Below are 12,711 nucleotides of genomic sequence, written 5' to 3'. Positions count from 1 at the left end.
GTTTTGCAAGTAGTCGAGCCATAAGAAGCCCTCCATTTTGAGCAATTTTTCTTAGCGATGTGCAATTAGCGCTAAGCGATAATCGCGCATCGCTAAGAATAATTGCTCAAAATGGAGACGTTAATCGCGCATCGAAAACTGCCTCTGTTTTTCATTTCGGGCACTCTTTGATGCAATTTTTTCCATTTTGCGCCTTTTCTGTGATGACGTCAGCATGATGTCAGCGGGCGGGTCCCAGTATGGCAAGGTGACGTGGCAGTATGGCAGGGTGACGTGGCAGCTGATTGGTTTGACGACGGGGCGGAGAGACAGAAGGCGGTTTGTGGTTTCATTGGACTACCTTCTGTACGAGGGCAGTAATTGTCAGAGCCCACCCGATACAATCAAAGGCGGACACGCGTCCTTTGTACAACGGAAAAACCGCTGTGATATCGGAGGCTAACCGTCAGATGTTGGGGCGGCTCCGAAATGCACCTGGACCGTTGGATCTGGGATGGCGGATCGGAGGGCCGATGGAGCGTGGAGCTGGCGGCAGGTTAATGTACAGGGGCCCGCTATATATTTGATTTATTTATGTGGCGGGGGGGTCAAAACTTTGAAATGCAGTTTACGCGCTGGTGGTGTTTAAATGTTTATTCAAACATTTTAACACTAACTTTAAACGATGAGCATGAGAGGGTAAAAATGGTAAAATGTTATGGGTAAAGGGGTGAGGAAAGAGGTTATTAACTTAACAAAATGTTAAGTTAATCCTAGGGTTAGGACGTGGATGGGTTAATAGCAGCCCCAGATGGACTATCATTTCCCAAAACCATATATACATAGCTATAATGCTATAACGTGGGATATGCATTATTTTTGGAATTTTATAGAGTTTTTTGTATAATAGGGGATAAGGAAATGATCTAGAGAGCTAGATAATAGAGTTAGGAGTTAATATGAATTTGTGAGGTGAAGTGTAGGGGAGAGGCTAAGTTTGTGAACTTAAAATTAGACATAGGAAGTGAATGGACCGCGGAGAAATGATTTTTACACAAGAAATGTGACTTCTTTTCACTGAAGAAAGTCAAAGCTTGACTTAGTATTTTACGAAAATAAAGTGATAACAGGACTGATTGGGCAGATCCCAAGGTCCTCAAGGGGATGTTAGTGAGTGATTTGGAGAATAAGAAGAAGGGGGAGTTAGACATGCCTCGCTTGAGCTCCTCCAAATGAAAAAACTGCCTCATAATTGTGATCTGAATAGATATAACACTTGAAAACATGAAATGGATCACATAGCTTGATTCTGCAACCACAAACTACTTACCCAGCCTACTTACCTAGCATTTTTTCTTCTTTTTGCATGGGTGCACTTAGACTTGCAGACCCTGATTGTCTTCTTTTCTTTTAACTGCCCTCCTATCTAAAATCAACCCTTATCTCTTCCAAGGGCCCAAATTAAGTAGTTGGGCTCCTTCATTTCTCTACCTAGCTACTCATCTACCAAGCTTAAGATGTTTGGACAAATATTCATTCTCTATCTTCTAAAACAAGCAATTTAAACCTAGGGGAGCCAAGATTAAGCTACTTGGCCTTCCCTTAACTGTAAAAACTCTTCAAAAATGGTATGATTCTTCAAAATGGAACTTCTTGGAAATGTGGAACCTTTCATCATGAAAAGATGACATATTTGGCATGTAAAACAGTCAATCATGAAATATGAAACCTATTGCAATAGGAGGCTAATAGTGGCTCCACTTGGGGATGGTTTTTCAAGATGAAAAGCCAAGAACAACAGGTCAGAATGCCTTGATCTTCACTTTTTGTTGTAAACTGAAATTCTCCTTCTTCTCAATGCCTTTGACTGAATTCTTATAAGCTGATATGCAATATCCTTTTGAGCTGAATTGCAGAAAAATTACAGCTCTGCTTCTTGCCTTTTGGGTGCTTGTAATCATATTCAAATCTGCTTGAGCACTTCTTTGGAATTATTTCAAAAAACATAGATCTGAAATAGAGCTTTCCTTGATCTTCCCTTCAAAATTTGTTGCGTTGTTCCCTCTTATTGGCCCGCTATAAGAAAAAGTGTTGAAAATACAAATATTAATGTACAGATAGTATACAGAGCTGTGTTGCGTTCAAAAAAAAGGATCATGATAGTGCTTTAGCATTCGGCCATTGAAAGGGCCTTCTTCAGCTGTGCTGCCATCCAAACTCTTCAGAAAATATGTGTTGTTGCCTTGAACAACAGAAATAATAAAGGGACCTTTTCACAGGAAATCAAACTTGCCATGCTTTCCTTTGTCCTCTCTTCTTGAATCGCATCTTAAGACTTTGTTGCCTATGTAGAAATATTCAACCTTGGTTTTTTTGTCAAACATTTTCTTGAGCTTCTCATGTAAAATCTGAGCTATGTCGTACACTTGCTCTCTTGTTTGCTGCAAATGGATGGTTTGGTTTATTCTTCTTTGGATATCATTTGGCTCTGCCTGAATCTCTTGTAGAAATTTGATAACAGGGATTCCCAAAGAAGAGGGGAACTTGGCCTCCATGCCATAGAATAACTCATATGGGCTCATCCCAATGGATCTCTTGGTTGACAATCTGTTTGCCCATAGGGCATTTACAAGCTTTTTGTGCCAGTTCTTCTTGTTCTCCTCCAATATTTTCTTAATGATGTTAATCAGACTCTTGTTGGATGATTTGGCCAATCCATTACCTTGATGGTAATAGGTTGTGGAGTGACCTAAGGTAATGTGGAATTTGTGGCAAAAACTAATCATTTTCTTGGATTTGAAGGCAGCAACGTTATCTGTAATGATCTTCTCAGGACAGCCAAATCTGGACAAAATGTTGGTTTCAAGGAATTGGATGATGGTGGAGTCATTGGCTTGCCTACATGGGATGGCTTCAATCCACTTGGTAAAGTAATCTGTAGCTATTAGAATCCACTTATGCTGGCCAGAAAAGGGCGGGTGGATTTATCCAATGAAGTCAAGACCCCATTGTTGAAAAGGCTTCTCAGTTGAAATGGGCTTAAGGGGCAAGGGTAGAAGCTTTCTTTTGCCTTCAAAGATTTGGCATTTGTGGCATGAAACAACAAACTTTCTCACATCAGTAAACAAAGAGGGCCAATAGAAACTAGCCCTTAGTATCTTATCAGCAGTGGATTTCCAATATAAGTGCCCTCCACAGTCCCCTGCATGAAATTCTTTCATGACACTATCAGTTTCATTCATAGTTAGACAATTCAACAATATTCCTTCATGATTTTTCCAAAACAGGGCACTATCTAAGACACAAAACTTTGATGCTTTCATCTTTAAAAATCTATTTTTGGTTCTGGACAACCCTAGAGGAGCACACAGGTTTAACAATATAAAACATATATCAGCATACCATGGGGATTGCAAAAAATCTTCACTGATCTGTGGAGTCACCAGCTCTTGTTCATTGTCCAGTTGATTAATGTCTAAGGCTTGAAATTTGGTTTCAGACATCAGTTTGGCTAAACCTTGTCCCTTTATCAGCTTGGTGGGTTTTATCTCAATGTCATACTCAAGGATATTGGCAATCCATTTGCCTCTTTTGCCTTCTATGCCCTCCTAAGTTAATATGTCTTTTACAACAGCATTTGGCACATAAGCAATCACATGTGAATATAAAATGTAAATTCTGAAATCTTTGATTGCTTTAACAAGGGCATATGCTTGCTTCTCCATGATTTGGTACTTCAAGAGTGCATCTCTAAGGGCTCGACTGAAAAATGCAATTGGCTTTTCATTTCCCTGATCATCTTTCTGCAAAAGGACAGCAACAATGGTGTGTTCATATGCAAATGAAAAAATGATGAAATCCTTATCAAATTGAGGACTTGTGAGGATTAGGGCTTGGGTTAAGGCATATTTTATGCCCTCAAAGGCTTGCTTGGCCTCTAAAGTCCATTTTACCTTGGAATCCTTCTTTAATATTTTATTTAGCATTCTTATCAGCTCAGCCAAGTTTGGGATAAATCTCCTTAGGAAATTGATCTTTCCTAGGAATGCTTGCAGTTCTTTGATGTTTCTTGGATAAGGGATTTGCAAAATGGCTTCGATTCTTTCCGGATCTATTCTAATTCCATCTTTTGAAATGATATGGCCTAGTAATTTTCCTTCTTCAAGGCCAAATAAAGACTTCTAGGGGTTCAAGGAAATGCCATATTTCCTACAGGTTAGGAACACTTGTCTCAAATGTTTTAGGTGCTCTTGATCAGATTTTGAGAAAGGAGTAAGGTCATCGAGGTAAACCACTAGGAAATCATGGATTTCCTTGGTAAATGCAATGTCCATGGCCCTTTGAAAGGTAGCACCTTCATTCTTTAGTCCAAAAGGAATTTTCACATATTTAAAGGTTCCCCACAATGTTATAAAGGTTGTCTTGTCTTGGTCATCCAGGTGAACAAGTATTTGATTAAAACCTGAAAAGCCATATAGCAAAGAAATTCTTGAGGACCCCACTACTCTTTGTAGAATGTGGTCCATTTTTGGTAGTGGGTAGTGCTCTTTAACGAAGACTTGGTTTAAGTTTCTCAAATCTACACAAAGTCTAATCTCCCCTGTTTTCTTCCTTGTGGGAACAAGATTGGATACCCATTCTGAAAATCTAATGGGTTCTATGATACCGGCCTCAAACATTCTTTTCACTTCTTTCTCAATCAAAGGGAGAAGCACATGATTGATTCTCCTTAGTTTCTATTTGAAGGGATTTTGATTTGGCTTTAAGGGAATGGTATGTTGAATAACGGAGGTTTCATAGGACTTAAGGTCCTCATAACTCCAGGCAAATAAATCTTGAAACTCTTTAAATAAATCAACATATTTTGGTTTTTGATCGGGAGGCAAAGACTTGGACAGTTTAATCATTTTGGGTTTCTCTGCTATCCCAATATTACAGTCTTCTACAGCAGCGTTTAAGGGCTGCATCTTTGGCTTTTTGGGGACATCGTTTGAATCAAATATGTCTTCTAATGGAGTGAGGCCAGCAGGTAAAAAATTGTCTTTTAAATCAATCACTTCAGCCTCTCCTTCAGCTATTTCATCTAAATGCATTTGCTTCAGCTCTTTCATGTTTTCTTCATAAAAAACAGTTGGGTGCAGCATTTGGTTTGCTGCTTCAGCTGTTATAGTTTGCTCATTTTGGATCATTTTCTGTTGTGGGTCATCCATGGCATCTTCATCAATGTTTGAGCTTGAGAATTCTTGATGTAAGGTAAGAAAATTGTTGATTTGAGCATCATCCTCGAACACTTGCCAATCTTTGATATTGTTAGGGACAACAGGCCTGTGCTTTATCTCAACAGTAAAGTGGTGATTGGGCTCAAAGGGCAACTTGCAAGTGCTAGCAAAAGTAGCTAGACTATGAGCATGCATGTTATGGCTTCTAGAAATCTTAGCAAGCTTGGATTCAGTGAAGGAATTGAGTATTTCTGTGGTAGCAGACCTATAAGCTCTTAGCCTATTGTCATTAGTAACAAAGTTACCTTTCATCTGTTGAATGATTAAATCAGAGTCACCTAGAATGGACACTTTTGCAGCTCCTAGAGCTTTAAGAAGTTTAAGGCCTAAAAGGAGAGCCTCAGACTCTGCCATGTTGTTGGTGCATTTGAGGTTTAGTCTGTAAGAATGACCCTCTGCATGGCGGTTATGTGTATTGTGAATGCATATTCCTGCCCCTGCTCCTAGCTTATTAACAGAACCATCAAACTCTAAATACCATGTGATTTCTTGCCTGTGGTTAGTATTAAGAGTTTCAGTCATTTTAGGATTGGGCGGACCTAGGTTTTGTGCTTCATGTGGTTCTTCTTGTATGCTGGTTGCACTAATTGTTTTAATAGTTTCACGGGTATGGGAAACCGACTCTTGATTGATGCATGTTTCTTGTTCTAAAGACAAAGGCTTCTCATCAGTGGGAGGGCAGCTATCATCATTGAATAATATAAAGGAATCCATATCAGAATGGATTGAGTAAATGGTAAAGTTTAGGGGTTTTTTCCTCACTACTTACCACATACTTCATCAGTGTTTCTCTATACAGTCTCTTTGGTTGCCCAAAGACTGAAATAGTGGCATAGGAGAGGTCTAGTTGGAGAGACCATTGGAGTTTTTCTCCCCAAGATCTTGATAAGAGCATGCCATACTTTGGTGGAAATTGTACTAAAGACACACAAAGGTCTTTGATTAAGCCTAAACACTTGACCAGACTAGAATCAAATGAGAATAAGTCTTTCTAGGGTCTAGTGACATCAAGGTTTAGCTTCTCCATTACAGCTTTGGGCATTAGATTGTGTGAAGCACATGAATGAAACATAGCATTGTGCAACACTTTATCATGAATGTGCAAACTGACATAAAAGGGTAGAACAGCTCCATGTCCTGATTTACCATTGACTTCAGGACCTAAAAGTGAATCAGGTTGATTATATAAGACATTAACATCATCCCTTTTCTCTGGCATTTGCAATGATCTTTTGATTTGCTGTCTGTACACATCATGTTTGGCAAGCTCAGAAAGAGGAATAGATATCTTTAATTTACCAATTTCTGCTTCTAAATCAAAAGGTTTTTCTGACTGTGTTTTAGTATTGCGACTGGCAGATTTTCACTTTTTAATTGTATCTTTAGTGATCTTCCCCTGTTTATCAGTGATTTATTGGGATTGTTCTGTTTTGGGAAGTCTTTGAGGAGTGCTATTTACATTGTCTTTTGAGGGAAAGGATACAAAAGGCTGGTTATTAGAGGGCTGCATGTCAGATATATCGTCTATGGTCACTTCTTTTAATTTTGGTTCTGTTTTATCAGCAGTTTCTGTGATAGCGGCCTTGTCTTTTACTTTCTTAGCTTGCTTGGCATCCTTTGGCTTGATGGGATCAGACACATCAATGGTTCTTGTTCTCAATTTGTATTGTTTATGGACTTCGTAGACAGCTGAATCATAGCCTTGTTTGAAGTCAAATGACTCTCCAGACTTGGTCTGAAATTTTATATCATGGTCATCTTGGTCTTCCTAGGTTAGAAATACTTGTTGTTCACTTTTCAAACCCATCAAGTTTATGTGAGTGTCCTCTGTCTGCTCACTAGAAGTGGATGCTTCAGCATAATTTTTGTGAAAAGGAGGTCTTATATCATGGTCAGGACTTGCCTTCCAACATTTGGGTTTTGATTTTTTCTAAAGTTTGGAATTCTGATAGGATTGTTTTGCTCCCATGAGGATTTTCTTTCAATAGTTCCCATTCTATTTTCAAAGATGTCCATATCTTTGATGATTGTGTCCATTTTTTGCTCAAAGGCTGAAGGTTCATCTTTAAAAGTGGTTCTTCTCTCAGCTCTTACCTTATTTTGCTTGGCAATCAGATTTGCCTCCACACTAACAACTACATTCTGCATGTCTTCTAAGGTTTGAGGAGCTCTTTCCCTTAACTGATAAGCCATGTCTGAATCAAATCCATCAGGGAATTTGTATAAAGCAAGATCAGGTGGAGGTCACAAAATAGCGTTATAAACATTGTTAAACCTAGCACAATAGTCTAAGACAGCTTCTTGAGGGCCTCTTTTGATAGTGTCATACTTGGATAATATGTGCAGAGGGTCCTTCTTCTTCTCCCATCTGTTAAGAAATGTTTGGTAAAGGGCCTCTGGGTCAGCTATGGAATTTTCAGGAAGAGCTCTAAACCAGGGCCTTACATCTCCTGTTAAACTTTGGACAAAAATCTTCATTCTTACACTATCATCATCTATTTCATAACTCTCAAAATAGTCCTGCATTTTCTTGGTATGTTGCAGGGCTGTGCCAGAACCAGTACCTTCAAAATATGTGATTTTGGTTTGATAATCCTTAGGCATAGCCCCTGGATTTGCAGGTAACTGTAAAGGTGCATATCTGTTAGCCATATTTACAGGGATAAGTGGAACGACTGGAAAAACTGGGACAGTTGTAATAAAAGTGGTGGTAGTGGTAGTATGTGCAGTGAATGGAGATGTGGAAAAGGTGCTTCGAGAGGTGGATGATGAACAAGGGGAAGTAGGGGTTGAACAAAACAAAACTTTAACAGGGGTTTGAAAACAGCTTGGCTGAACTATTTCAGGACTAGAATCAACAAACTCTTCTTGTTTTTGTTTGCTAAGGTTTCTAGAGATTAAATTGGGATTTTCAAAAGCAGCTGCTGGATTTGGGTCCGGATTTGACCTAGTATTATGTGTTTTCTTCTTGGGAGCCAGCTTCTAACTTGTTTTTTGGATTTTTCTGAATAAGGTTCCCCAGTGGAGTCGCCAATGATATTATCACTCAAGTTGTCCCTTGGCTCCTTAAGGGATACGGCTGAGGTAACCACAAACCAGTCTTTGGGCTGCAGGTCCTAGCCTACCTGCAGTCAGAGAGGGCTCTTTCTTTATGATTTAACTTTGCTTTGGGTTGATTTTAGCTAGTTATGGTGTACATGGGTTTTGTTTTGATTTTGGTGGGAAGGATGATGTTTTCAAGCAGAGTTGGGATGCATAGTGTGAGAAGTTCAAACCATTGGGCATGGAGTCATGGATTAGGGCTTGCTGCTGCATTTTCTTGGTCACAAGAGGAATACAGAGCGGGATAGCTACACATAGAACAATATCAGGCTGGAATAAGGATGGAATGAAGGTTAGAGATGAAAGGCAACTAAGAATCTTTCATTAGCTAACAAAGAGGGAAGGTGAATGAAAGTTTGTCTAGGAGCAGTCAAGAATTCGTAAATAACAGTCATATGTGAAAGAAATAGGGTAAACATGATCATTTAAGTATGCATATTCATAACCATTTCTGAAGAAAACATATAGAAATAACAAGAACTGAGCATAGGGTGCAGTAAAGCAAAACCTAAGATATTCTTCTTTTTTGCTATTTAGATGGTAACACAATGGTGGAATAAACATATATAAACTGTAAACAGAGGTAGGAAAACACTTATTGAGCCATGTAGTAGCACAGGAATTCCACAGTCACTCTTTGGCCATTAAATAACACAACAATCAGTTCTTCATCCAAAGCATTCCAACAGTCTTTGATTATAGAGCTCTCAAAGTATAGGATTATCAACCAACCAACCCTTTAAACAATGAATTAGGGTGGTTTATATAGAGAGAATATCCAAAAATATCTATTACAGAAGATCTTATGCAGATCTTAGGGAAATGAGTTCTTTAATCTAATATTTTCCTGAAATTAATGCAAGAAGATATTTGTTTGAGCTACGCTGGAGGCAGCTGCATCAAAATGAGTTAACATGGTGTCCTTGGTGGTTCGATGCTGTGTTTCTGCAATAACTGTGCCTTGTCTTTTATCTATACCTCTTAGGCGGTTTTGCTGCTTTTAGGTGGCTTTAATGTGCACTAATCTCGATCTGATAAGCTTTGAATGGCCTTTACTGCTTCTTTGACTTGGATGGAGGCCTTTAATGTTCACCTGCTTTGATATTGCCGATCTGATACTCTTTGTCGCTTCACTGATACTCTTTAACTGAATCTGGGCTTTATCTTTCCTCTAATATGCTTGAAACTGTCAAATTGCCCCTTTTCTGCCCTTTCAAGGCAAAAATAATTGCTGCAAATGTTTTTCGTGGCCTCTAGAATGCTATCGGTGCTGGCCGATTGAATATGAACATACATGAAGAAATCTTGTTGCCTCCCACGAATTTTTGGGTTTTGTAGGTAGCAGAGCCATAAGAAGCCCTCCATTTTGAGCAATTTTTGTTAGCGATGCATGATTAGCACTAAGCGTTAATCGCGCATCGCTAAGAAAAATTGCTCAAAATGGAGGCGCTAATCGCGCATCGAAAACTGCCTCTGTTTTTCGTTTCGAGTACTCTTTGATGTGATTTTTGCCCTTTTGCGCCTTTTTTGTGATGACGTCAGCATGAAGTCAGCGGCGGGTCCTAGTACAACAGGGTGATGTGGCAGGGTGACGTGGCAGTACGGCAGGGTGACATGGAGCTGACTAGTTTGACGACGGGGCAAAGAGACAAAAGGCAGTTTGTGGTTTCATTGGACCGCCTTTTGTACGAGGGCGTAATTTTCAGAGCCCACCCGATACAATCAAAGGCGGACACACGTCCTTTGTACGACAGCAAAACCGCCGTGATATTGGAGGCTAACCGTCGGACGTCGGGGCGGCTCCGAAATGCACCTGGGCCATTGGATCTGGGATGGCGGATCGGAGGGCCGACGGAGCGCGGAGCTGGCAGCAGGTTAATGTACAAGGGCCCGCTATATATTTGATTTATTTATGTGGAGCGGGGGTCAAAAATTTGAAATGCGGTTTACACGCTGGTGGTGTTTAAATGTTTATTCAAACATTTTAACACTAACTTTAAACGATGAGCGCGAGAGGGTAAAAATGATGAAGTGTTATGGGTAAAGGGGTGAGGAAAGAGGTTATTAACTTAACCAAATGTTAAGTTAATCCCAGGGTTAGGACGCAGATGGGTTAATAGTAGCCCCAGATGGACTATCATTTCCAAAAACCATATATACATAGCTATAATGCTATAAGGTGGGATATGTATTATTTTTGGAATTTTATATAGTTTTTTGTATAATAGGGGATAAGGAAATGATCTAGGGAGCTAGATAATGGAGTTAGGAGTTAATATGAATTTGTGAGGTGAAGTGTAGGGGAGAGGCTACGTTTGTGAACTGAAACTTAGACATAGGAAGTGAATGGACTGCGGAGAAATGATTTTTACACAAGAAATGTGGCTTCTTTTCACTAAACAAAGTCAAAGCTTGACTTAGTATTTTACAAAAAAGAAGTGATAACAGGACTGGTTGGGTAGATCCCAAGGTCCTCAAGGGGATGTTAGTGAGTGATTTGGGGAATAAGAAGAAGGGGGAGTTATACATGCTTCGCTCGAGCTCCTCCAAATGAAAAACTGCCTCATAATTGTGATCTGAATAGACATAACACTTGAAAACATGAAATGGATCACATAGCTTGATTCTGCAACCACAAACTACTTACCCAGCCTACTTACCTAGCATTTTTTCTTCTTTTTGCATGGGTGCACTTATACTTGCAGACCCTGATTGTCTTCTTTTCTTTTAACTACCCTCCTATCTAAAATCAACCCTTATCTCTTCCGAGGGCCCAGATTAAGCAGTTGGGCTCCTTCATTTCTCTACCTAGCTACTCATCTGCCAAGCTTAAGCTGTTTGGACAGATATTCATTCTCTATCTTCTAAAACAAGAAATTTAAACCTAGGGGAGCCAAGATTAAGCTATTTGGCTTTCCCTTAACTATAAAAACTCTTCAAAAATGGTATGATTCTTCAAAATGGAACTTCTTATAAAATATGGAACCTTGCATCATGAAAAGATGACATATTTGGCATATAAAACAGTCAATCATGAAATATGAAACCTATTGCAATAGGAGGCTAACAGAGAGCAAAGGGAAGTTACAACAAATTTCATTACAAAATGATTTACATTAAAATTTTGGATTGATTACATAATGTCAATAAACAAGATCAGATCTAAAAGATATTTCCATCATAATTCAATAGCAACAAGTCGAATCTAGTATTGCAATTGGAAGAATTTGGAAAATGGCCACAACAAAAATTTTTAGAAAATCAACTTGGAAGAAACTTGAAGTTCTCTCAATCCAAGACGAATTTTTGAAAACTGCATGTCAAAATATTGATTCGGTCCATTCTGCACAAAACCAACGTCTCCAATTTTCAAGATTCATCTTCATTTTCCTGAAACATCCAATGCAAAAATGTTGCTTTTTATCCCACCGAATTTATGAGTTGATTATGATTTAAAAATAAAATTTGCAATCCGGAAGAGATCTTGGAGGCTAAAATAGTGAGTGATGTTATAAAAAATTTATTAATAAACCATCATTGGAAAAATGATGCATAATAATCTTCAATAAATTAAAAATAAGGGGAAAAAAATAGTATTTACCATAAGAGCATAAATAATTATAAAATGGAACTATATGATAAATTATGTGATAAAGAATGGTAGAAATGGATGAAATGGACATTGAAAGTGATAATAATAATGACAAATTAGTGACCCAACATTAAGGAGCTTGGTTTTTGGTGCTATCAAAGGGGCCTTGACTGCGAAGGGGAGTCAAGAAATGCAAAGGGAAATAAATGTTGCAAAAGGGATTAGTACTAGATTATTTTGGTATTTAGAAAAAATGTCGCGAAGGTAAGTTCAAGAATGAAATAGGTTCATGAAATTCCTGAGGCTAAAGAAGAAATGGCTCGACACCATTTTTTCTCCTCCCACCTGTAATTAGTCCACTCATGTAGAGGGACTGGCCTTTTTGACTCCTCCCACTGTGATCAAATTTTATAAGGTGGTTAATATTCTGGGGAAAAAATAAGTGTCATTTGATAAGAGAACTAAGTCGAGTGGGTTCTAAGTGAACCTAATCTCGAATACGAGGTTGGCTTTGAATCAAATAGACTATGTACATAAGGTAGGGCATATCCCTAGACCATTACTGAAAGTATTGTTTTAAATCTTGGACATTAACAAGAAGAGATTCAATCTTCCCATATAAATACTGAAGATGATATGTGTGATGGCTAACCTTCTCATGCATGGTGTATGGTCTGATCAACAGGGATTGCAACTTAGTATGTTTACCTTTGTCATTGTGGGTTTTATCCCACTTCAAGACCAGGTCACTCACACTGA

The sequence above is a fragment of the Pinus tabuliformis genome, chromosome 6, assembly GCF_031772625.1.
Source record: "Pinus tabuliformis cultivar Carrire ecotype Pingquan chromosome 6, CPIR1, whole genome shotgun sequence".
Lineage (NCBI taxonomy): Eukaryota > Viridiplantae > Streptophyta > Pinopsida > Pinales > Pinaceae > Pinus > Pinus tabuliformis.
The sequence above is the reverse complement of the archived record's forward strand: the minus strand, read 5'-3'. Positions refer to the sequence as shown.